Raw genomic sequence first — 26735 nt, forward strand, 5'->3', positions numbered from 1 at the left:
TTGAGGTCGAGGATTATTACCCATGTAATTTAATTGCTCGTTATCCATGTTGTGGTCATAAGGTTGGTATTTCGAATGGTTTGTTCCACCGCTATTTGCTTAGCACTGCATTACTGGGTGAACCTATGAATAATTAAGAAAATCATCAATCTTTTTATTTAAGAGTTCTACCTGATTAGAGAGCATGGTGACCAAATCAACGTTATAAACGCCGGCTGTTTTCGTTGGCTTTGTCCTCATGACTTGCCACTGATAGTTATTTAGTGACATCTCTTCTATAAACTCATAGGCATCTTCTGGTGTTTTATTATTGATGGTTCCGCCCGCCGCTACGTCAACCATTTGTCGAGTTGAAGGATTCAGACCGTTGTGAAATGTTTATACTTGGATCCAAAGTAGTAACCCATGGTGAGGGCACCTTCACAAAAGGTCCTTGTCTCTCTCCCATACATCGTAGAGTGTTTCTAAATCCATCTGCACAAAAGAAGAGATATCTTTACGTAATTTAGCCATTTTAGCCGGCTAAAAATATTTTAGTAAAAATTTTTCGGTCATTTGTTCCCAAGTAGTAATTGATCCTCGTCGTAATGAGTTCAACCACTGTTTAGCTTTGTTCCTCAATGAAAAGGGAAATAACTGAAGACGAATGGCATCATCAGAAACGCTAAAGTTTGCTAAGTGAGCGTTGGGATCTTCATCTTGCAAACCATCAAACTGAACAAATTGCTGTATCATTTGAATAGTGTTAGGTTTTAATTCAAAAGTATTTGCAGCTACAACAGGTCTAACTATGCTTGATTCAGTTCCTGTTAAAGAAAGTTTAGCATAATCATACATAGTGCATGGAGTAGGATTTTGATTAACCGCAATTACAGGAGGTAGCTGATTGCCTTGGTTTTTAGCATCTCTTCGGTCGGGGGTTGAGTATCGTCTTCTTGCTCGTTCTCCGTGTATCTTAAGCTTCGCCTTATTTCTCTTTGGTTTCTACGAACTGTGCGATTGATTTCTTCGTCAAAAAGTAGTGGCCTTGACGGGTTTCTTCTATTCATAAACTATAAAAACCTGCTAAGAGAAGGAAAAAGTAAATAAGTAAGTAATAATAATACTAATATAAAATTAAGTTGCAAGAAAAATAAATGGCTAAAGTAATAAAAATTGAGCGTTCCTAATATCTTAGTTCCCCGGCAACGGCGCCAAAAACTTGATCGCGTTATTTTGTGATAGGTTTTAAATATTTATAATTAATCATTCTTGAATCTAAGTATTATAGCGATGTAGGCAAGTGTACGTATCGAACAGTAGTATAGTTTTAGCAAGACCAGATTGTCGAACCCAAAGGAACTAAAAGTACTAGTAATGACTGTGTTTTTATTATCTAGCCTAAGAATAATGGGGTTTTGTTTTTAACTAACTAATTATCTAAACTAAGAACTCGAAGAGAATAGAATTGGGGAATTGCTTTTGGGAAAATCGATTGAATGAAGACAATACCTAAGGAAAAATCCACCTAGACTTTACTTGTTATTTTGGCTCCGAATCGGATGATTTATTAATTTAACTTGTTCTGTAGAGATCCCTAAGTTATGTTATTATCCCTATTCAAGACTAATAAAGTCTAATCCCTAGATTGAATAACCGAGACTTTTCTCTAATTAACACTCTAGGGTTGCATTAACTCGATCTATGGATCCCCTTATTAGGTTTCACCCTAATCCAGCAAAATCTTGTCACCCTATGTCTAGGCGCGCAATTAACTCCGCTTAATTATGATAAATGTACTCTTAGACAGCGTCTATACCTCCTCTGAATAAAAGTTTATCTTGAATCAATATCCTGGGATATCAAAACAAGAATTAAGAACACATAATTAAGAACAAGTTAAATATTTATCATATGATTCAGAAAATAATAACAAGATTCGTCTTAGGTTTCATTCCCCTTAGGTATTTAGGGAATTTAGTTCATAACTAAATAAGAGAACATCTCAAAAAAATAAAGAATACAAAACAAAAAGAAAACCCAAACCTCCTGAAGGGGAATTGAGGAGAGATCTTCAGTTTTGATGATGAATCCGGCTTCTGAAATGAATCAATCGGCTTCCTTGGAGTAATTCCTTACTCCTTATTCTGTGTGCCCCATTTTCTACATTTCTAGGGTGTATTTATAGGCTTTGGAATGCCTATGAGCCCTCAAAAGTGGCCTTTTCCGAATTGGACTTAACTTGGGCTCGGCAGGGACACACCCGTGTGACACGCCTGTGTGCGATTACTTCAGACCGTGTTCAAGCCTGTTAGAATGACACGGGCATGTGCTATACCCGTCTGAGTCGTGCTTCGATTCTGCCAGATTGACATGGCCGTGTGGTCTGCCCGTGTGAGGAAGTCCAGGCCGTGTTAAATTCGTACTTTGGCCTATTTTCTCTATTTTTGGCCCGTTTCTCATTCCTTTCACTCTCCTATGCTCTCCTAAGTATAAACCATGAAATTAAACCATTAGGAGAATCGAATTCACCAATTCTAATGAGAAATCATCCATAAAATGCATTAAACATGAGGTAAAAATATGTACAATTTACGGTTTATCATTCGGCTCAAGGGGGTTTACTAGGGGTTAATCGTGGAGGTAGGCTTTTCATGGCATGAGTGGGTTAATCCTAAGTGCCTTAATCATTTTGACATATCAAATCAAATGGTGTGGTCTCGACATGCATAATCAAGCAAGTTCTAGAATAACAGTTCAATACTGGCGTACTCAAAGCAATAATAAAAGTGAGCATGAAAGGATTAATAGATGCTCAAAAGGCTCAAAAATCTCACAAAAATTATGGCTTTTTTATGTTTAGACTCGTGAATTCCAATTCAAAGTAATACCTAGACTTGGGGAAACAATCTATAATTTTAAATTCTTAAAAATCAACTTATCATGCCTGATTCTCTAATGCCTTAAAGTTTAAATAATCAATGCATAAATCCCTATGTTTTAATTCAAGATATATCAATCAAAATCATAAATCAATTAAAATTTATCCTAAATATGATATGAGAGCTTTTCAAGAGAACAAGGTAATCATTCAGGGATTTTTCTAATAATGAAATAAATACCCCCCACATTTAAGATGTACATTTCCCTCAATGTACAAAGATAGATATTAAAGTATAAAAAGAAGATAGAGGGAGAAGTGAAACTTCCTGTATTAAGAATGGGTGATATTCTTGGATTGGCGAGATCGAGTATTGGAGATAACTCTGGATGACAACCTTGACTATGAAGCTAAGCCGTTTTTAAAAGGAAAACAAATAAATCTTAAAAACTTAGTAAAAGAAAAGTAAAATAAGATAATTATTCTAATTTTTCAAGTGGCACGGCCGGTGCACACGCCCGTCTGGTTCTTGTCACGTCCGTGTTTGTCAGGATTGTGATGTCGTCACTCAGCCTTAACGCACGCCCGTGTGTATAGGCCGTGTGGCTACATGATCGTGTCGCACGGCCGTGTCTGGCATGCTTCGCTTCTCCCACGGTCGTGTAGGTTTTCGCCCGCCCGTGTCATTCTGACAGTGTGGTCCACGGGTGCTAAACATGGGCGTGTCGAACGCCCGTGCTGTTTTGGCAGGCTCAACCACTGTTCTTCCACAAGGGCATGTCACACACCCGTGTTGTTTTGGCAGGCTCGACCACGGCCATATCGCACGACCGTGGCGTTTAATAGTAGCCCGTGTTGGGAAAATCTTTTGCCCTGTTTTCACACGGCCTTAAGCATGCCTGTGTGCTTGGCTGTGTCTCTGTGGAAACACCTGTGTTCAAGATTTCTATTAATAAGTTAGGAGTTAAATACCAAAATTTAAAGAAATTAATATTGTTAGTGCTCGGGTTGCCTCCCGAGAAGCTCTTATTTATAGTGTAAGCTCGACTTACCTCTTCAGTGAATGGTCATGGTGGTTTGAGGAGTTTATACTCCTCATTCCTGCTATCAATCTCATCAAAATAAGGTTTTAATCGGGTGTTGTTTACCTTAAAAGTGCCGAACTTGGGATGACTCACCTCCACCATATCGAATTGAAAAATACAGAGTACCGTTAGAGGGATTTCCTCATTCGGTATGGTAGTGACAATGTGGGGATCTGCGGCATCTAATAAGACCTTATCACCAACCTTAAGTTGATTTGGAGAGGTATCGGGCTCGTTTTGGCGTAGTTTCGGTTTGTCGGGTGTTCTTGGTTTGTGCGTCCACCATTCATTTAGTTCCTCAATTTGTAATCTTTGATCTTCATGAACAGGTCCTCTACTAGTGCTTGAGAACGACTCGTGTGCTTCCTTCAGACTCATTTTCTACAAAATAAGTTGCACTATATTATTAGTTTTAGTAGAATGGTTTAAATGATCACCTTCAATTCCTGATGTGTTGCCAGAATTGCGAGCTTGAAGGGTGATTGTTTTGTCTCCCACCCAGAGTGTGAGTTCACCTGTGCCAACATTAATGATGGTTTTAGCAGTTGCTAAAAAGGGCCTTCCTAGAATTAAGGGAGTGTTGCTATCCTCTTCTATGTCTAGAATAATAAAGTCAACGGGAAATATAAATTTATCGATTTTAACTAGTATATCTTCAATAATACCTCTAGGGAATCTTATAGTTTTATTTGCTAATTGAATGCTTATCCTAGTCTGTTTGGGTTTCCCGTGACCTAGTTGTTTAAACAATTTGTAAGGCATGACGTTGATACTAGCCCCTAAATCAGCTAATGCATGATTAACATCTAAACTACCAATTAAGCAAGGAATAGTAAAGCTCCCTGGGCCTTTTAGTTTGTTGCGTAGTTTGTTTTGGAGAATGGCTGAGCAAACTGCGTTCAGCTCTACATGCGACACCTCGTCCAACTTTCGCTTATTTGCTAAAAGTTCGTTTAATAATTTCATTGCTTTTGCCATCTGTGATATAGCTTCAATAAACGGTAAGTTAATATGTAATTTTTTTAAGAGTTTAAGGAATTTACCAAATTGTTCATCTGAGCGGTCTTTCCTTGTCACGTTGGGGTATGACACACGAGGTTTATATTCGACAGTCACTGGTTTATTTGTATTTTGATTTACCTCACCTTGACCTTTGCTTACCATAGTTTCTTACCTCGGTTTTGGTTCAGGCTCAACAACTCCTTCGTTATCTTGAATATTAATTATGTCGAGTTGTTCCCTTAGGTTAAGTTCAGTATTACTTGGCAAACTAACTTGTGGTCGTTCGGAGATTAGTTTGGAATGCTGGCCTATTCGAGTTTCGAACCCTTGGATCGACGCTTGTTGATTGTTAAGTGTTGTCTCGGTGTTTTGAAAACTGGTTTCTAACACTGATATAAACTTTAAGAGCATCTCTTCAAGGTTCGGCTTCTTTTCCTGCTGGTAGGGTGGTTGTTGGTAGCCCGGAGGATGTTGTGGTCTTTAATTTCCATGACTGCCCCACGAGAAATTGGGGTGGTTCCTCCAACCTGCATTATAAGTGTTACTATATAGATTGTTTTGAGGTCAAGGATTATTACCCTTGTAGTTTAATTGCTCGTTATCCATGTTGTGGCCATAAGGTTGGTATTCCGAATGGTTTGTTCCACCTCCATCTTGCTTTGCACTGCATTACTGGGTGAACCTGTGAAGAATTAAGCAAACCATCAATCTTTTTATTTAAGAGTTCTACCTGATTAGAGAGCATTGTGACCGAATCGACATTATAAACGCCGGTTGTTTTCATTGGCTTTGTCCTCATCACTTTCCACTAATAGTTATTCAGTGACATCTCCCCTATAAACTCATAGGCATCTTTCAGTGTTTTATTGTTGATGGTTCCGCTAGCAGCTGCGTCAACCATTTGTCGAGTTGAAGATTCAGACCATTGTGAAATGTTCGTACTTGGAGCCAGAGCGGTAACCCATGGTGGGGGCATCTTCTCAAAAGGTCTTTGTATCTCTCCCATGCATCGTAGAGTGTTTCTAAATCTATCTGCACAAAGGAAGAGATGTCATTACGTAATTTAGCCGTTTTAGCGGGCTAAAAATATTTTAGTAAAAATTTTTCGGTCATTTGTTCCCAAGTAGCAATTGACCCTCGTGGTAACGAGTTCAACCACTGTTTAGCTTTTTTCCTCAATGAAAAGGGAAACAACCGAACACATATGGCATTATCAGAAATGCCATTAATTTTAAATGTATCGCATAGTTCTAAGAAGTTGGTTAAATGAGTCCTCATCCTGCAAACCATCAAACTGAACGAATTGTTGTATCATTTGAATAGTGTTAGGTTTTAATTCAAAAGTATTTGCAGCTACAGCAGGTCTAACTATGCTTGATTTAGTTCCTGTTAAAGAAGGTTTAGCATAATCATACATAGTGCATGGAGCAGGATTTTGATTAACCGCAATTACAGGAGGTAGCTGATTGCCTTGGTTTTCAGCCATCTCTTTGGTCGGGGGTTGAGTATCGTCTTCTTGCTCGTTCTCCGTGTATCTTAAGCTTCGCCTTATTTCTCTTTGGTTTCTACGAAATGTGCGATTGATTTCTTTGTCAAAAAGTAGTGGCCCTAACGGGTTTCTTCTATTCATAAACTATAAAAACCTGCCAAAAGAAGGAAAAAGTAAATAAGTAAGTAATAATAATACTAATATAAAATTAAGTTGCAAGAAAAATAAATGGCTAAAGTAATAAAAATTAAGCATTCCTAATATCTTAGTTCCCCGGAAGCGGCGCCAAAATCTTGATCGCGTTATTTCGTGATAGGTTTTAAATATTTATAATTACTCGTTCTTAAACTAACTATTATTGCGATATAGGAAAGTGTACCTATCGAACAGTAGTATAGTTTTAGTAAGACCGGATTGTCGAACCTAAAGGAACTAAAAGTACTAGTAATGACTGTCTTTTTATTATCTAGCCTAAGTTTTAATTAACTAATTATCTAAACTAAGAACGCATAGAGAAAAGAATTGGGGAATTGCTTTTGGGAAAAATCGATTGACTTAAGACAATACCTAAGGAAAAATCCACCTAGACTTTACTTGTTATTCTGGCTCCGAATCGGACGATTTATTCATTCAACTTGTTCCGTAGATATCCCTAAGTTATGTTATTATCCCTATTCAAGACTAATAACATCTAATCCCTAGATTGAACAACCAAGACTTTTCTCTAATTAACACTCTAGGGTTGTATTAACTCGATCTATGGATCCCTTTATTAGGTTTCACCCTAATCCGGCAAAATCTTGTCACCCTATGTCTAGGCACACAATCAACTCCGTTTAATTATGATAAATGTACTCTTAGACAGGGTTTATTCCTCCTCTGAATAAGAGCATGTCTTGAATCAGTATCCTAGGATATCAAAACAAGAATTAAGAACACACAATTAAGAACAAGTTAAATATATATCATACGATTCAGAAAATAATAACAAGATTAGTCTTAGGTTTCATTCCTCTTAAGTATTTAGGGGTTTTAGTTCATAACTAAATAAGAAAACATCTCAGAAGAATAAAGAATACAAAACATAAAGAAAACCCAAAACTCCTGAAGGGAAATTGAGGAGAGATCTTCAGTCTTGATGATGAATTCAGCTTCTGAGATGGATCAATCGGCTTCCTTGGAGTAATTCCTTACTCCCTATTCTCCGTCTCCCTTTTTCTTCCTTCTCTAGGGTGTATTTATAGGCTTTGGAATGCATAGAAGCCCTCAATATTAGCCTTTTTCCGAATTGGACTCAACTTGGGCTCGACAGGGACGTGCTCGTGTTCGATTACTTCAGGCCGTGCTCAAGCCTGCCAAATTGACACGGCCGTGTGGTCTGCCCGTGTGAGGAGGTCCAAGCCGTGTTGATTTCGTACCTTGGCCCATTTTCTCTGTTTTTGGCTTGTTTCTCGTTCCTTTCGCTCTCCTATGCTCTCCTAAGTATAAAACATGAAATTAAAGCATTAGGACCATCGAATTCACCAATTCTAATGGAAAATCATCCAGAAAATGCTTTAAACATGGGGTACAAATATGTATAAATTACAGTTTATCACGTAGAAGCCAGTCACACTATCATTTTGAAGCACTTGGTATAGTTAGTTTTTTTATTTTGATTATGGCATGTATACAATCCTTCGATTTTGTTAAAGAGTCACATTGTTTTATAGTCAAATGTATTGGCTTAATTTAGTACTTGACTCATTTTGTATAAGGCCATGAATAATGGCTAATATTGAAAGTTGTTTTATGAATGCAAGAAAGTCTTTCATGAATGTGAAAATTGTTGGCATGGTCGTATATGTATGAAATGCATATAGGCCATAGTTTTGGTTGATTGGTTGAGAAATTACGTTGTGATAGACTTGGGTATGATAGATTGTGTTTCAGGGTGGCAAGGGGCTTCGTAGATAGCCTTATATCGTCCATACAAGTAGATACACGAGTATGTGTCTAGGCCGTGGATAACACGCAGTCAGCCCCATGGGCGTGTTGTTCGACTGTGTGTCCCTGCACCTCGAATTTGCAAGTCAGTATGCATAGTAGAAAACACAAGGGCAGAGACACGGTCGTGTTTCTCAATCGTGTGAAGGACATAGCCTCTGGCCACATGCATGTGCCATGGCCATGTGCCCCTAAATTATTGCTGACGTCAGAAATAGAATGTCAGGATTCTTAGATACGGTCTAGGACACAGGCCATGGACACGAACGTGTGTCCGGCCATGTGAAAACCCCTATAGGTTCAAATTTGGAATTTAATTCACACGGGCTCGGGGCATGGGTGTGTCCCCTTGTGCTTAGGCCATGTCAACTACATGGGCCTTTAGCACGACCATGTCATAATGGCCACACGGGCGTGTGCCCTGCTTCAAGTGGCATTTTTGCAAAGTTTTCAAAGATGTGGGGATTAATCCCGGGTTATTTCCAAAACGTGACGTAGGCCTAATAGGCCCATATTAAGAACTTTTAGATTAAAAGAGAAAAGTTAAGTTTGACCTAGTTTTCATAACTCAGAAATGATTATATGCATGCGGTTAAGTTAGGTAATGCCTCGTGCCTAGTCCCGGCCTCAGACTCGGGTAAGGGGTGTTACAACTATGTTTATAGATTCCATGAGGAACTAATCCTCTTATGGGGATTAACAAGTGGAGGTGTGTTTATCTAATCATTAAGTAGTGTTTTCTTAGCGGATCAGCTGTATGGGAAAGGAAGAACTCAAACCCTAGGCTTGACGACCATAAGAAGTCATTTAGGTGGAAATTAACCCAAAATTGGTATGGCCTATCTGTGAACACCTTAGCCCTAAACTGATTTGGACTGTGAGGTCGAGAGATAAGTAGCTCTTGCCAACTTGTTCGTTTAGTAGAAGATCGAGAGATCCTGATAGGATAATAAGTAGTTGATTGAATAGAAACTTGAACTAGGAATTAGTTATAACCACCAAAGCAAACTAATCACCCATGTCTATATTTGATTAAGTTTATGAATTAAGTTTTTCAAAGTCTACTTTACCGAGGCATCAACCTTTGCATATCAGAGAAAGTTGTGGGTAAGCTTGGTCATTTAGTTAGTAAATCGACCAAGAAGATCAAGATGGTTAATTCCAAAGAGGTCTCAGTTGTGGGAGTAGCATAAGGAGTGGAGCTACAGATCGGTCAATGGAAAGTCAATGAAGACTTTAAGGTAATTCACTTAAATGATTATGAATTTGTACTTGGTTGGGATTTCCTTGACAAGATTAATACTCTTTTGGTTCATTTTGTCAACTGCATTTGTATATTGGATGCTCAACAACAAAAATGTGTTGTGTTGGTGAGTCATGACACTAGGGGTGGAACAAAGGTATTGTTGACAATCCAGTTAGCTAAGGATGTTTCATGTGGTGGGAATACTAACTTGGTAGATCATGATGCTACAAATACCACCTTGGAAATGTTAAAGGGCAGAATATTGAGATGAAGCCTGCTGAGTTATCAGTAGGGCTACCACCTACGGGAGAGGTGGGTTATGCATCAAACTTTGGGAGAAAAGTAATTACTCAAAGTAGAATACATTTGAGAGCATTTACTCAAACACTTTATGAGCATTGTTTTCTTGTGAATTTTTTGTCCGTTCATGGCTTCTTTCTCTTTCGAGTTCCCTTCGACTTTGCTCCGGTGCCTTAAGAGAAATTCTACGAGAATTCTCATTTTTTGAGTGTAAGGCTGACTTAGATGAATTTGAACTCAAGAAATCACCTAAGGCTGTGTGGTTTGCTAGATTAAAGTTCTAGCCCTGTGACATAATTGCGACCCTACCTAAGCTTATTGTGGTGAACCACTTAGCCACTTGCCTTTGACCAACCAATAGAAACTCAACATGTAACAACTCAAGATTGCAGCTAAGGGTATAAAAGCCCACAGTTTTTTCAGAAAAGAGGACGACTCTTTCTCTAAGACATTATCCTTCTTCAACCTTATCTCTTGATCCCTGCTTCAGCTCGTTCAACTACCATTATCAGTGGCTCTCCATTTTGCCCTAAGTAAAGTAAATCACCTATCTTCACCTTCTTCTTCATCTTGTTAGATTTCCACATAAAAAAACCCTAATTTCTATCTAGCTTACAATAGAGAATATGGAATTAAAGAAATAAACCAGTCACCAAGTACTCAAAGAATAATATGGAATTAAAGAAATAAACCAGTCACCAAGTATTCAAAGAATAATATGGAATTAAAGAAATAAATTAATCACCAAGTATTCAAAGATTAAAATATTGGTACACTTACAATATTGACTTTTTCAATCTAAGCTTATATCACTGAGAAAAATTATATGGAGAGAAAAATAGTAGTTGGGGTTTATTTAATATAATGATTAAGTAAAAGAAAAAGAAAATTAGTTAAAGTATTGTGTGTCAATAGCGTTATAATTATAAAATTAATTTTTTAAAAAGTTGGACATGAATATTACATAGTTTGAGATATCCTTTTAAAATTAAAGAAATTAAAGACAACTTTTAGGTAATAAAGATATTAAACAACCCCACTTTTGAATATATATAGACATATATATTGATTGATTGATGAATAAACTGTTTGGTATATTGAATTCAACTTTACTGGGTGAATCCATCGAAAATTGGAAGAAAATATAATTATTAGGAGAAATTACACCATTTGTAAATACAAGTAATTCAATTTTGTTTTGCATAGGAATAAAAAATCTAAAAGAAAATTGAAAATCATGTCGAATTTTCAATTTAGTTAAAAAAAATTCAGTTATTAAGCGCACATAAAAAATCCAAACCCCAATTCCCCCGAGGTCCCAACACGCGCCACCTCAAATATGGCTCCAACTATTGCTTACTGCTTACTAATTATTCAACGTGTCGGTCGATTTGTTTGCGTCTTTGGACCAAATTGGAAGCCAATAAGAAGAAATTGACCAACCATTCCACCACATTAAACCAATTCATCCTAGCCCAAATTGGAAGCCAATAAGAAGAAATTGACCAACCATTCCACCACATTAAACCAATTCATCCTAGCCATTCATCATGCAGCAATTTCATTCCAACAACTTGTCAATCATAGAGATAAATAGCAATACCTTATTTGTTTCTAGTTCAATTCAACGCTTAATTTCAATGTAATAACCAAGTTTCATTTCCTTTCCTCTAATTTGGATACCCATCTCTCGTTTTTCCTTTTAAACTCTTTTTTAATAATGAACAAAAACCGGCATTAGCATCTTCTCTTACATGAGGATTTGAAAAGATTAAATTTTGTCATTATATATGTAACCTTTCAAACCTTCAAAAGACGTTTTTGATAAAACTAGAAATTAGTGCAGTTCCAATTGGTCAATTGGGTGGAGAGACCAAAGAAACATTAATCCATTATTAATTTATCTACTGTAAGGGCCTACCTTTTTATTGTAAAAGCTCAAATGTTAAATATTAGGTATTTATGAATGATAGCATTGCTAACATTCCCAGAAATATATATTTATTTATTTATTTATTAAAAGACAACTTTTAGAATAATTAAAAAAAATTCCGTACATAACAGTGATGTAGGCATCAGGTTTCAACAAAGCCTCAATACAAGATGATGTTTCAAACAAAAACACAAAATATTCCTATTACAAGAAGTTCTAAGATTGTCTTGTTGAAAGTTACTCCCTAACCGAACTAACCAATCCATACATTGGTTCCCCTCCCTATAGGTATGCTTGATAGAGGTTGAGACAAATCTAGACATAAACTACCTGCAATCAATAACAAGAGTAGAGAGAACATGATTAGAGATATCATTAGTACTCGACTTAATGGCAATTTCAACATCGCTTTCAATTTTGATATGAGAAATATTAAGCTCAAATGCAAGAGATAGTGACCATCAGAATGTGTTTGAAAGGGCCCCAAATCCATTTGCCCCTATGATTTCTCAAGATTGCACAGGCTCCTCCTTTACTCGAATTTCCAATAGAACTCTTTATATTGATTTTTGTAATGCTTAGAGCAGGTGCCAAGAAACAGGATGTAGATTTGGGATAGGGTGGCAACGGAGACCACCAGTAAGGGCAAAAAATTTCCCGACTTTGTTGATGATCCTTTTCTCTAGGCTAACATGACAGTTATGAGACTCAAGATAAGAGAGTTCCTTAAAAACCAAATTTCCCAAAGAAAAAAAAAATAGAAAACTAAGTACATAGAGATTTTGTGATTTTTTGGAAAGCTCTGGATTCCATGTTGCCTTTAAGTTAATCGTTCCAAGTACAGTTGGTGTGAATTGAGGGCCTGACAGTACTCAATGAGTTCCAACAATTCTTTGTCATAATTTAGTAGCAAAAAAGATGCTCAGTGGTTTTGAGTTGGTTTCTACATAAGATGCAACAAGCATTGTGGCAAATTAGGTCCTTTTCAATACTTAAGGAGCTTGTTTTCTAGCAAATAAGTAAAGTTTTTGTTAACTTTCCATTTAGAGTACTTAGATAATAAAACGAGCAATTTGGAGTGTGTTATGACCTTTTAGGTTGGTTTGGCCAAAGGGGGGACTAACGTGCTAGTTGAGTGTATAGGACACCAATTAAAGCCAATGAGTCAGTGGACTGCCTCCTATGTTGCAACAAACATTCTCTATGTTGCAACACACCATCCAGAATGCCTAGGAAGTATATTGTTGTCCATGTCGTGATACGTACCAGAGGATGTAGCGGCACACCTTCTAGACTACCAATGGAGTATACTACTTCCGGTGTCATGACATGGCTTGAGTGTGTCACGACACAACTGCGATGAGGCCTGTTGATACGTGATATTCGTGATAGGTTTTAAAAATTTATAATTAATGGTTCTTGAAACTAACTATTATCCCGATGAAGGCAAGTGTACCTATCGAACAGTAGTATAGCTTTAGCAAGACCGGATTGTCGAACCCAAAGGAACCAAGAGTACTAATAATTACTTTCTTTTTATTATCTAGCCTAAAAATTAAGGGATTTGTTTATCTAAACTACTTAGCTAAACTAAGGGTGTATAGTGAGAAAATTGGGAATAAGCTTTTAGGAAAACTCGATTGATTAAGACAATACCCAAGGAAAAATCCACCTAGATTTCACTTGTTATTTGAATCTAAATCAGACGATTTATTCATTTGACTTGATCTATAGAAATCCCTAAGTTATGTTATTATCTCTCTCAAGACTAATAACGTCTAACCCTAGGTTGATTAATTGAAATCTCTTTCTAATTAACGCCCTAGTGTTGCATTAACTTGATCTATGGATCCCTTTATTAGGTTTCACCCTAATCCGGCAAAATCTCGCCACCCTAACTCTAGGCGTGCAATCAACTCCGCTTAACTATGACAAATTTACTCTTAGACAGGGACTTTTGCTCCTTTGAATAAGCGCATTAACTTGAATCAATATCCTAGAATATTAAACAAGAATTAAGAAAACATAATTAAGAACAAGTTAAATATTTATCATACAATTCAAATAATAATAACAAGATCCGTCTTAGGTTTCATTCCCCTAAGGTATTTAAGGGGTTTAGTTCATAATTATAAAGAAAACATCTCAGAAGAATAATGAATACAAAACATAAAGAAAACCCAAAATCCCTGTATGGAAATTGAAGGGAGATCTTTAGTCTTGACGATGAATCTGGCTTCTGAGATGGACCAATCGGCTTTCCTTGAGTAATTCCTTGCCTCCCACTCCATACGTCTCTTCTAAGTGCCTCCTAAGTTGTTTAAATAGGCTTTAGAATACCTAATAGCCCTCAAAAGTGGCCTTTTCCGAATAGGACTATACTTAGGCTCGGCAGGGACATGCTCGTGTGCGATTACTTTAGCCTGTGGTCAAGGCTGTTGAATAGGCACGAGCGTGTAGTCGACCCGTGTAAATCGTGCTTCGATCCTACCAAATGGACACGGTCGTGTGACATGCCCGTGTGAGGAAGTCCAGGACGTGTTGATTTCCCACATAGGTCTATTTTCTCCGGCTTTGGCCAGTTTCTCGCTCTTTTTACTCTCCTATTCTCACCTAAGTATAAAACATGAAATTAAAGAATTAAGAGCATCGAATTCAACAAATCTAAGGATAAACATCCATAAATGTGCTAAGCATGGGATAAAATATGTATAAATTATGGTTTATCAAATACTCCTACACTTAAGTGTTTGCTTGTCCTCAAGCAAAATCCTCAACTCACAATCAAAATAAATTCTTCTCAATTTATAATCCCTAGCAATAATATCTCAAAATAATCCATAAGTATTCTTACATTGAAAATTCAACTAAAAGTACATCAAAGTTTCAAACATTCCAAGTTGAGCATTTTATCACGAAAACATACGTGTCTCCTCCCATCTAAGTGATTACCTTTGATCAAAATATCACAGAGTTTAACATCCTCACTAAAGATTCACTCAAATCACTCGAGGTGTTTAAGGACATCAAATAAATCACTCATTAGTCAATATGAAAAGTTATTACCATAGGCTTGCTTGAAAATCAAATCTCCACCACTATATATTGTGATGATACATCAATCAAAAAGGTCTTTAGAGGGTTGTAATATGGCTTTGGTTAGGAGCTATGGTCACAAGCTGAAAGAAAAGGTTAGAATGAGATTGAATTGAAAAAATACCTAGCTAGAAAAATAACTAGTCATCAGTTGAATACAAGTGAGCTTCTTTTTAGAATATGGAATTAATACTTTAATCTCAAAAACGACAAATATAATTTTTTTTAAAGAACAAGTCAAATAACATAGAACTTAATTATTGCAACAAAGATAAATTAATGGGTTATGGGTTAACATTGAGGGTAAATCAAATAATGGCTTGTTAGGTTCAAAGGGGTTTACTAAGGGTTAATTATGAAGGTAGGCTTTTGTGGAGTGAGTATAACTATAAGGATTATTTTGAGATCGAGGATTATTACCTATGTAATTTAACTGCTCGTTCTCCATGTTGTGGCCATAGGGTGGATATTTTGAATTGCTTGATCCACCTCTATTTGCTTCACATTGCATTACAGGGTGAACCTGTGAAGAACCAAGAAAACCATCAATTTTTCTATTCAAAAGTTCTATCTGATTAGAGAGCATGGTGACTGAATCAACGTTAAAAATGCCAACTGTTTTCATTGGTTTTGTCCTCATGACTTGCCATTGATAATTATTCAGTGACATCTCTTCTATAAATTCATAAGCATTCTCAGGTGTCTTATTATTGATAGTTCCACCAGCAGCTCCGTCAATCATCTGTCGAGTCGAAGGATTCTGACCATTGTGAAATGTTTGAACCTGTAGCCAGAGTTGTAACCCATGGTGAGGGCACCTTCTCAACAGATCCTTGTATCTCTCCCATGCATTGTAGAGTGTTTCTAAATCCATCTGTACAAAAGAGGAGATATTATTACGTAATTTGGTTGTTTTAGCCGGCGAAAAATATTTTAATAAAAACTTTTCGGCCATTTGTTCCCAAGTGGTGATTGACCCTCGTGGTAACGAGTTCAACCACTGTTTAGCCTTATTCCTAAATGAAAAGGGAAACAACCGAAGGCGAATGACATCATCAGAAACACCATTGTTGTTTTTAAAAGTGTCGCAAAACTCTAAGAAATTCGCCAACTGAGCGTTTGGGTCCTCCTCTTGTAAACCATCAAATTGAACAAATTGTTGGACCATTTGAATGGTGTTAGGTTTCAGTTCAAATTATTTGCAGCAACAGCAGGCCTAACTATGCTCGATTCAGTTCCTATTAAAGAAGGTTTAGCATAATCATACATAGTATGCGGAGCAGGATTCTGATTAGCAGCAATCGCAGGAGGTAGCGAATTTTCTTGGTTTTCAACCATATCCTTACTTTTTGTTGAAGTATCGTCTTCTTGCTCTTCCTCTTTGTATCTTAAGCTTCGCCTTATTTCTCTTTGGTTTCTGCGAACTGTGCGATCTATCTCACTATTAAATAGTAATGGTCCCGACGGGTTTCTTCTAGCCATACACTATAAAAACCTGCTAGGAGCGAATAAAAGAAAAGATTAGAAAAAAATAAAAATTTAAATTGCAAATAAAGTAAAATGGCTAAAGTAATAAAAATCGAGTGTTCCTAATATCTTAAGTCCCCGGCAATGGCGCCAAAAACTTGATACGTGATATTCGTGACAGGTTTTAAAAATTTATAATTAATCGTTCTTGAAACTAACTATTATCATGATAAAGACAAGTGTACCTATTGAACAAAAGTATAGCTTTAGCAGGACCAGATTGTCGAACCCAATGGAACCAAGAGTACTAGTAATTACTTTCTTTTTATTATCTAGCCTAAAAATTAAGGAATTTGTTTATCTAAACTACTTAACTAAACTAAGGGTGCACAGAGAGAAAATTGGGAAAAATCTTTTGGGAAAACTCAATTGATTAAGACAATACCCAAGGAAAAATCCACCTAGACTTCACTTGTTATTTGACTCTGAATCAGACGATTTATTCATTTGACTTAATCCGTAGAAATCCCTAAGTTATATTATTATCTCTCTCGAGACTAATAAGGTCTAATCCTAGGTTGATTAATTGAAATCTCTTTCTAATTAACCCCCTAGTGTTGCATTAACTTGATCTATGGATCCCCTTATTAGGTTTCACCCTAATCCGGCAAAATCTTGTCACCCTATCTCTAGGCGTGCAATCAAATTCGCTTAACTATGACAAATTTACTCTTAGACAGAGACTTTTGCTCCTCTGAATAAGCGTATTAACTTTTATCAATATCCTGGAATATTAAAACAAGAATTAAGAACACATAATTAAGAACAGGTCAAATATTTATCATACAATTTAGATAATAATAACAAGATTCGTTTTAGGTTTCATTCCCCTTAGTTATTTAAAGGGTTTAGTTCATAATTATAAAAGAAAACATCTCAGAATAATAATGAATACAAAACATAAAGAAAACCCAAAACCCCTGAATGGAAATTGAAGGGAGATCTTCAATCTTGACGATGAATCCGGCTTTTGAGATGGACCAATCGGCTTTCCTTGAGTAATTCCTTGCCTCCCACTCCGTGTGTCTCTTCTAAGTGCCTCACCAGGTGCTTAAATAGGCTTTAGAATGCCTAAGAGCCCTCAAAAGTGGCATTTTCTGAATAGGACTATACTTGGGCTGGCAGGGACATGCCCGTGTGACACGCTCGTGTGCAATTACTCCAGCCCATGGTCAAGGCTGTTGAATAGGCATGGGCATGTAGTCTGCCCGTGTAAGTTGTGCTTCTATCCTGCCAAATGGACACGGCCGTGTGACACGACCAGTGAGGAACTCCAGGCCGTGATTGATTTCCCATGTGGGTCTATTTTCTCCATTTTCGGCCCGTTTCTCACTCTTTTTACTCTCCTATGCTCACCTAAGTATAAAACATAAAATTAAAGAATTATAAGTATTGAATTCACCAAATCTAAGGAGAAATCATCCATAAATGTGCTAAGCATGGGATAAAAATATGTATAAATTACGGTTTATCACCTGTTAAAACATCAAGGGTGTTTTTGTCTGCACAACTTGATTTAGTCATGTTTAGTCATCTGTATTAGGTCTAAATGAGTCATCTAATAGGACTTCTATAAATAGGAATGCTCAAAACTTAATTGGAGACCTATTCCCTTTTAGTTTAGTTGAATTCTTAAATTAGATTTTGTTTTTGTAATCTTTTTATTTTTCAGCTAAGTTCATGAAAGATTCCTTTTCGTGTTCAATATTTTGATTCACTCAACATTATTACAAATCTTCAAGTTTCTACACCTAAATTATATTCTGAATTGATTTCTTTACTCCATCTTTTGTCTTTCAATATTGCATCAACATTGAAATTCAATCTAGGGATTTCTGCATTTAGATTCATGGGTAACTAAAGATCTAAAAGAGATTAACGAGCGGATGTGGAAATACTTAATGATTGTTTCAGGGTTACTTGTCGGATCAATTGGCTCAGGTTGAGAGGCCATAAACCATTGGCTTGACAACCCTAGGAAGTTATCCAGATAGATGAGGTCGAGAGAATAGTCTATTGAGCATCACTTAGCCTGTCCCGATTTGAACTATGAGGTTGAGAGATAAGTAGTTCTTGCTAACTAGTTAGGTTAGTTAGAGGCAGAGAGGTAATAACTAGGTTAAGTACTAGCTGATGGAACAAAACCCTAGTTCAGATGTAATAGCCTATTTTTAGTAGTGACAGAAATAATGGTTTCAAGACCACAATATCGACCAGTTAGTTAGTATTTTATTACTTATTTATTATTTATAAGGTTATTAAAGTGTTATATTGAAATTTGGTTAGAAATTTTTAACATTTAGATAGTTAATTAAAGAAAAGGACTAAATAGTAAAAGTCGTAATATTTAATTATTATTAGTTATATGTGTTAAATAGTTATAAAATAATGGTTGGGGTTTTATTTAGCAATTATACCTTGTATTTGAAGTGGACATTTATGTACATGCATTTTATATAGGTTATAAGTTAATTGTAAGGTTAAAAATGTAATTAAATAATAATTTTACCTTAAACAAAAGATGAATAAACTATCATTTTCATCTCTTTCATTTGGTAAAAACCAAATCCTCATTGTTGGATAAGCAAGCTTTCGGCCAAGTTCATTTTCATGTGCATGGTATGTATTTGTCATACGTTTTTAATAATTTTTATGTTTTGAGATCGTTATAGCTTAATCTAGCTAACCTAGTGACTAATTTGTAAAACTGTTAAATGTTTAGAATTATTCCATTGTTGAGTTTGTAGTGTCTTTGAAGTTTGATGAAAATTTATTAAGCTTGGTTGTTAGATAGGACTATTTTGTAAAGTATTTTTTGTTAATTTTAAAGTTTAGGGACTAAGTTGTTAAATTTATAAAATATCATGTAATTCTTGTGTTAAAGTGGTAAAAGTGGGCTGTTTAGGGACCATATAGAATTCGACACAAGGTTTTTTGAGTTAATTTGTGATAATTGTGATAATTTTGGTTTTAGGAATTAAATTGAATAAAAAGTAAAAGTTTAGGGTAAATGTGTAAAATGTCATTAAAGGGTTAATTCCATGAATTTAAGTGTTTTAGATGTTTAAATTGGTTAATTGAATTAAATTATTATATTTAGATCAAGAAACAAACTAGTCTGTTTAGAAACGGACTAGTCTGTTGATAAACGGGAAAAAGGAAAATTGTTGAGTAATCATCGTCGTGTGTCGTTAGCTATCGTGTTTTGGTAAGTTCATATTAAATTTATTATTTTTATAATGATTTTACTTATTATGTGTTTAATTAAATGTAATTGAATGTTGTTATGATCTATTGGATAATTAATGAGATGGAAGTATACAGCTGAGAATGAAATGTACCAAAAAAGCAGGATAAGCCCGTGTAAAGTTAGTGAATAGCTAGGGTAAAAATTATATGTCATTAGGGCATAACATGTTTTGTGTCAATGTATGTAACAGACTTTGAGCTGGTGTATATTTTAGTAGGGTTTAAGCTGGTGTATATTTAGCAGGCATTAGTTTCTGGTGTTTTGATTAGCAAGTACTATGTATCGATGATGGATACTGTACCAATGGCTTGAGTTCCTGCATGTGTTGTGAATTCTCGAAAGCTTGTGTGAGCAACATCATGTATCGATTAATGTCCTTATGTTTGCTCGTATGAGTATTACCCTCCTCCCGTGTATCTGAAGTTGATTTACTATTATTATCCGAGCAAAATAGTTAATTATTATGATGGAAATAGTATAAGATGATGTGATGAATTTTATATTGGTACACGATTATTTGACATGTTGTGTTTTGATGATATGAATCATTTAGGTTTAATTATCTGGAATAGTTGGAATGATGGAATACAATAAGGAAATGTTAGTTTCATTGTTATGTACGATTTATATTTAAACTAACAGGTATGATATGTTTGATTTTATGAACTTACTAAGCTTTGTGAAAGCTTACTTTATTTGATTTTATTTCTTTGTAGATTGTCACACTCATTCGGTAGTTATTTGCTTATTTTGGCTCGGTTATAAGTGGCATGTAAACAGGGCTTTGGAAATGTAAATTAGAAGTGTTTTGGTCATATAATGTGCATTTAAAATCTTGGTATATGTATTGATGTAAATCCTATTTGTAACTTGGTTCATTGTGGTTTGTGATGGTGGATGCATATGTCAATAACTAGATTCATTTAAATGATTGTTTTGGTATGTTAAGTAAATAGGCAACCTTGAAATTCTTTGTGCTTGAAGAATGGCTAAATTGGTTATGGTAAGATATGATTTTAGGATGAACTAAATAAGCATTTGATGGTTTAGTTTATGATTGAATGTTGGTATTTGTTATCTTGAATTTGAAGGATGTTTGAATGATTTTTACTTATGGTACATGTTTTGATTGAATGGTTTTTGTATATATTTGGAATTGTGGTGCCACTGAGAGCACAATAATTAGACACATAGGTTAATTGTGAATTGGTATATTTTGGCATGTTTTGGCACATTTTGAATAGGTTTGAATGTTGGTTATTGCATAACTTGAAGCCCAAGCATTTGAATGTGTAATGGCTTTATTTTGAAGGTAGCTTTGGGCATACACAGCCTGTGACTATGGCATGGTCGTGTTGTTCTTAAATTTTTGGTGTAGGATTGTCCATGCAGTCTCAGAGAGTTACACGACCTAGCGACACGGCTGTGTGACCCTATATTTGAATTGTACATGGGCGTATGGAGTAGGTACATCGCCAAGTGACCACCTCCGGACATAATAACATCCAGAGTTTGAATACTATAGTAAAATATATGTATATGAGGAGGTATCCACAAGTATATGGGTCCAGTTGTAATATAGTTACAAAAGAGTAGGTGAGTACTTTGAGGATCGTATCCAAGGAAGGCTAGTGCTAGATCACTTTTAACCTAAACATAGAAAGATCTAATTAGTACTCTAAGTCAGTTATAGTACAAAAGCATATATAAAAGGGATTTTTAGGGTTTTTATAATAATAAAACAATAAAAAATAAATAATAAGAGAGTGAAAAGTAGGATTAATCAAATCTGGATATGGGTGATTAGCTCGCTTCAATAATTCCCATTAGTTGTTGCTTTGAGTTCCTCATCAATCAACTAGTTGGTATCCCAACAAGATCTTTTGATCTTCCACTCAAATAATGAGTCGACAAGGACTACTTATCTTGTGACCTCACAGTCTAGACTGATTTAGGGTGAAGGTGTTCACGGACAAGCCATACCAATTTTGGGTTAATTCCTACCTTGATGACTTCCTAGGGTTGTTAGGCCTAGGGGTTTATGTTTTTTCTTTCCCAAATAGCTGATCCGTCAAGTAACCCTACAAAACATGTAACAGATCATACCTCCACTCACTAGTCCCCCATAGAGGGATTAGTTCCTCATAGTTTTCATGAACAATATAGATTCAATATAAAGAGAGAACCTAATAAATTAATCAAAATATAGAGTTTAAAAAAACACCTGATTTGTATTATGAATGAAGTTATTCCACAAATTTTATTTTTTTTCTACAAATAAGCTCTCTTGAGATAAACAAAGAACAATTCGAAAATAAATCTAACCTAATAAGAAGGAAAAGTTAAACTAAAATTAAAAGCAGAAAACTAAACTAAGTAATTGACATACATAATGTGTAACACATGAGCCTATTGATAGATTTCAGGTGGTCATCCCTTAACCCTAGGTTAGCTGATGTTCCCGAGCTTTAAGTTTGATTATGCGAACCAAAATGTCCCCTGCTCCGTATTAGTTATTATACTCCTCTTAGGATATCTTCAGGGGTATTAATAAGTCTTAAAAGGAGTTATATTTAAGGCCTCTAAATATAATTAATTGGTTGTAATTAAGTGAATATATTTGAATTTTTAAGATGTTTTTAGAACATTGCATAACAAAGCTTTGATTGTTATATAATGGTCACTATTTGTTACTTTATCACTTAGGGAGCAAAGGTGTGGTTTTGTGTGAATACAGGTGTAGGAATAGCAAGAAGATTAAGAGAGAAAATAAGGAAAGTGAAACATTGTTGTGGCAATTGATAAGATTGATTGCCAACAGAATTGCCATGGTAATTTCGGGAAAATGACTCAGCATTTTATTCACATCACTCTCAACCAGCTCGACGTGTCCCAAAAAAACCAACCTGAAAAGTGGAATAAAAAATATGTACTAACGTGTACCAAAAAAACCAACCTGAAAAGTGGAATGAAAAAGATGTACTAATGCGGGACAGATCTACCCAATAAAAGAAGGAGAAAGAAGAAGAAAAGGAGAGGAAAATTTGTGTGAGAAAGAGATTGGTGATAGCAACCCTCTCTCTGCATAGAGAAAAAACTCCATTGGAGAATTTTAGAGAAAGAAAGGCTAACGGCTACAGAGAGTAGAATACAGACGTGAAGAAGGGGAAGAGATATTGATCCTAGATTCACGTATGGTCAGAAGACAAAAGAGAAGCTGGAGTGCGGTGAGAAATCCTACAATTCTGCCTTTAGTTTTCCTAATTTCTATTATTCAGACTTCTTTAAATGTTGATGAGTGATTTAAATTTGGTGTTTACTTTTCTACCCATGAACTAAATCTTTTCTAGATTGAAGTTATTTGGGTGGATGGTTATCATCTTTAATATTCATGATTTTAGATTGCCTAAATCACTATTTCATTCGATTTGTGCCTATTTTAAATATATGCATGCAAACTCTAGACATAGTTGATTGTATGTTGTATTCATAGATGTATTTTTAATTCTGAAAAAGGTTAAATATACTGGATCTAGAATTGATTGATGCAAGCGAGTATTCAACAGAATATTCGTAGCACTCTAGACATAGATATTGCGAATTGTACAGAGAAGAACGTTCATTGCAGTTATTAATCTAGAGTTCTGTAGACATACAATAACTTAGATTTTTAGCTTAAATCTTACTATCGAAAGAGGCAGGTTACAATAGTAACTTTTTGAACAGTTGATTAGAGAATATTTTGCCAAGACATTATTTTGATATGATCATTTCACCTAAATAATTCTAGCCCTATTCATTCAACAACAAAATTACTCTTGTTTTTCTCTGTAATTTGCCACTACATTTTATTTGTAATATCAATTCTTTGTTTTTAGCATTTGATTTCATTAATTCATTATATAAACATCCTATTCAACCTGAGAGTATTTCCTACTATTTAGTGTACTTAATAGGATTATAATAACTTAATTATTCTATTATCAATTTCCAATCCCTATAGAGACTATACTTACTTATCAATTTATTACTTGAATGATGTGTACACTTGCACAATTGCATTAGTTATTTACACGCAACAGGTAAGTTGCAATACCCTTAGGCTGTGTCGTGATATTGATGGTAGTCTCATGATTCCTCCATTCTACTCCCTATGATGCGACATAGATTATTCTGTGTTGTTACATAGTGACTAATATTGGTTTATTATACCTTCTAACGATCTCATACACACTTACAAAGTTCATTAGCTCACCCTTAGAACTCATTCGTCCCCTAAGGTCAATAAAAGACTCACTTTGCACATTTTATTAACTTTAGGAAAACTTACGAAAACCTAATTAAAACTTAATGAAAATGCTTACTTTTCAAGCTTTTAAAGCGTGAAAATTAGTTTAATTTGCTACATCGAATTACAATAGATCACCAAGCTTGGGATCACAAAGATTGGTCTCTTTCACACGACCGTGTGACCCTTGTTTAGACATTTTACTTAAATTTTTGTAGAAGTTTCAATTTAATTTGATAAACCGTAATCTATACATATTTTTACCCCATGCTTAAAGCATTTTATGGATGACTTTCTATTAGAATTGGTGAATTCGATGCTCCTAATGCTTTAATTTCATGTTTTATACTTAGGAGAGCATAGGAGAGAAAAAGAAACGAGAAAAGGGTGAAAAACATAGAAAATGGGCCAAAGTACGAAATCAACACGGCCTGGACTTCCTCACACGGGCAGACCACACGGCAGTGTCAATTTGGCAATTTCGAAGCACGATTCACACGGGCGTGTCCCTGCCGAGCCCAAGTTGAGTCCGATTCGGAAAAAGCTAATTTTGAGGGCTTTTAGGCATTCCAAAGCCTATAAATACACCCTAGAGGAGGAAGAAAAGTAGGCACAAAATAGGGAGTAAGGAATTACTCCAAGGAAGCCGATTGATCCATCTTAGAAGCCGGATTCTCTATCAAGACTGAAGATCTCTCCTCAATTTCCCCTTCAGGAATTTTGGGTTTTCTTTATGTTTTGTATTCTTTATTATTCTGAGATGTTTTCTTATTTAGTTATGAACTAAAACCCCTAAATACCTAAGGGGAATGAAACCTCAGACGAATCTTGTTATTATTTTCTGAATTGTATGATAAATATTTAAATTGTTGTTAATTATGTGTTCTTAATTCTTGTTTTGGTATCCCAGGATACTGATTCAAGATAAGCCTTTATTCAGAGGAAGAATAGACCCTGTCTAAGAGTCCATTTGTCATAATTAAGCAGAGTTGTTTGCGCACCTAGACATAGGGTGACAAGATTTTTCCGAATTAGGGTGAAACCTAATAAGGGGGTCCATAAATTGAGTTAATGCAACCCTAGGGTGTTAATTAGAGAAAGGTCTCAATTATTCAATCTAGGGATTAGACGTTATTAGCCTTGAATAGGGATAATAACATAACTTAGGGATCTCTACGGAACAAGTTAAATGAATAAATTGTCCGATTCAGAGCAAAAATAAAAAATACAGTCTAAGTGGATTTTTCCTTAGGTATTGTCTTAATTCAATCGATTTTCCCAAAAGCAATTCCCGAATTCCATTCTCTGTGAATTCTTAGTTTAGATAATTAGTTAGTTAAAACAAAAACCTTTTTATTTTTAGGCTAGATAATAAGAAGACAATCATTACTAGTACTTTTAGTTCCTTTGGGTTTGACAATCCGGTCTTGCTAAAACTATACTACTGTTCGATAGGTACACTTGCCTACATCGCGATAATAGTTAGTTTCAAGAACGATTAATTATAAATATTTAAAACCTATCACGAAATCACGCAATCAAGTTTTTGGTGCCGTTGCCGGGGAATTAAGATATTAGGAATGCTCAATTTTTATTACTTTAGCCATTTACTTTTCTTGCAATTTAATTTAATTTTATTATTATTATTACTTATTAATTTACTTTTTCCTTCTCTTGGCAGGTTTTTATAGTTTATGACTAGAAGAAACCCGTCAGGACCACTACTTTTTGACGAAGAAATCGATCGCACAGTTCACAGAAACCAAAGAGAAATAAGGAGAAGCTTAAGATACACAGAGAACAAGCAAGAGAACGATACTCAAACCCCAACCGCAGAGATGGCTGAAAACCAAGACAATCAGCTACCTTCTGCAGTTGTGGTTAATCAAAATCCTGCTCCACGCACTATGTATGATTATGCTAAACCTTCTTTAACAGGAACTGAATCAAGCATACTTAGACCTACTGTAGCTGCAAATACTTTTGAACTAAAACCTAACACTATTCAAATGATACAGCAATTTGTTCAGTTTGACGGTTTGCAGGATGAGGATCCCAACGCTCACTTAGCAAACTTCCTGGAATTCTGCGATACATTTAAAATCAATGGCATTTCTGATGATGCTATACGTCTTCGGTTGTTTCCATTTTCATTAAGAAACAAAGCTAAACAGTGGTTGAACTCGTTACTGTTAGGGTCAATTACTACTTGGGAACAAATGACCAAAAATTTTTTAGTAAAATATTTTTCGCAGAATAAAATGGTTAAATTACGTAATGATATCTCTTCTTTTGTGCAGATGGATTTAGAAACACTCTACGATGCATGGGAGAGATACAACGACCTTTTGAGAAGGTTTCCTCACCATGGGTTACCACTTTGGCTATAGGTTCAAACGTTCCATAATGGTCTAAATCCTTCGACTCGAAAAATGGTTGACGCAGCTACTGGCGGAACCATGAATAATAAAACACTTAAAGATGCTTATAAGTTTATAGAGGAGATGTCACTGAATAACTATCAGTGGCAAGTCATGAGGACAAAGCCAACGAAAATAACCGACATTTGTAACGTTGATTCGGTCACCATGCTCTCTAATCAGGTGGAACTCTTGAATAAGAAAATTGATGGTTTTCTTAGTTCTTCACAGGTTCACCCAGTAATGCAGTGCG

At 35.5% G+C, this 26735-nt stretch overlaps 4 non-coding genes across 4 annotated transcripts; 3 read left to right on the plus strand and 1 right to left on the minus strand.

Annotated features, from left to right (window-relative positions):
- Positions 1 to 400: 400 nt before the first annotated feature.
- LOC128281606 (small nucleolar RNA R71) lies at positions 401 to 507 on the plus strand. The gene has a single exon (XR_008271854.1). It is a non-coding gene; the product is annotated as a small nucleolar RNA R71 (small nucleolar RNA).
- Positions 508 to 5905: 5398 nt separating this feature from the next.
- LOC128282499 (small nucleolar RNA R71) lies at positions 5906 to 6012 on the plus strand. Its single transcript, XR_008272780.1, has one exon. It is a non-coding gene; the product is annotated as a small nucleolar RNA R71 (small nucleolar RNA).
- A 9785-nt stretch (positions 6013 to 15797) lies between these two features.
- On the plus strand, positions 15798 to 15904 carry LOC128282473 (small nucleolar RNA R71). The gene has a single exon (XR_008272752.1). It is a non-coding gene; the product is annotated as a small nucleolar RNA R71 (small nucleolar RNA).
- A 10425-nt stretch (positions 15905 to 26329) lies between these two features.
- On the minus strand, positions 26330 to 26436 carry LOC128281539 (small nucleolar RNA R71). Its single transcript, XR_008271766.1, has one exon. It is a non-coding gene; the product is annotated as a small nucleolar RNA R71 (small nucleolar RNA).
- Between the last annotated feature and the right edge of the window lie 299 nt (positions 26437 to 26735).

This window comes from Gossypium arboreum, chromosome 1 (genome assembly GCF_025698485.1).
Source record: "Gossypium arboreum isolate Shixiya-1 chromosome 1, ASM2569848v2, whole genome shotgun sequence".
NCBI classification, from domain to species: Eukaryota; Viridiplantae; Streptophyta; class Magnoliopsida; order Malvales; family Malvaceae; genus Gossypium; species Gossypium arboreum.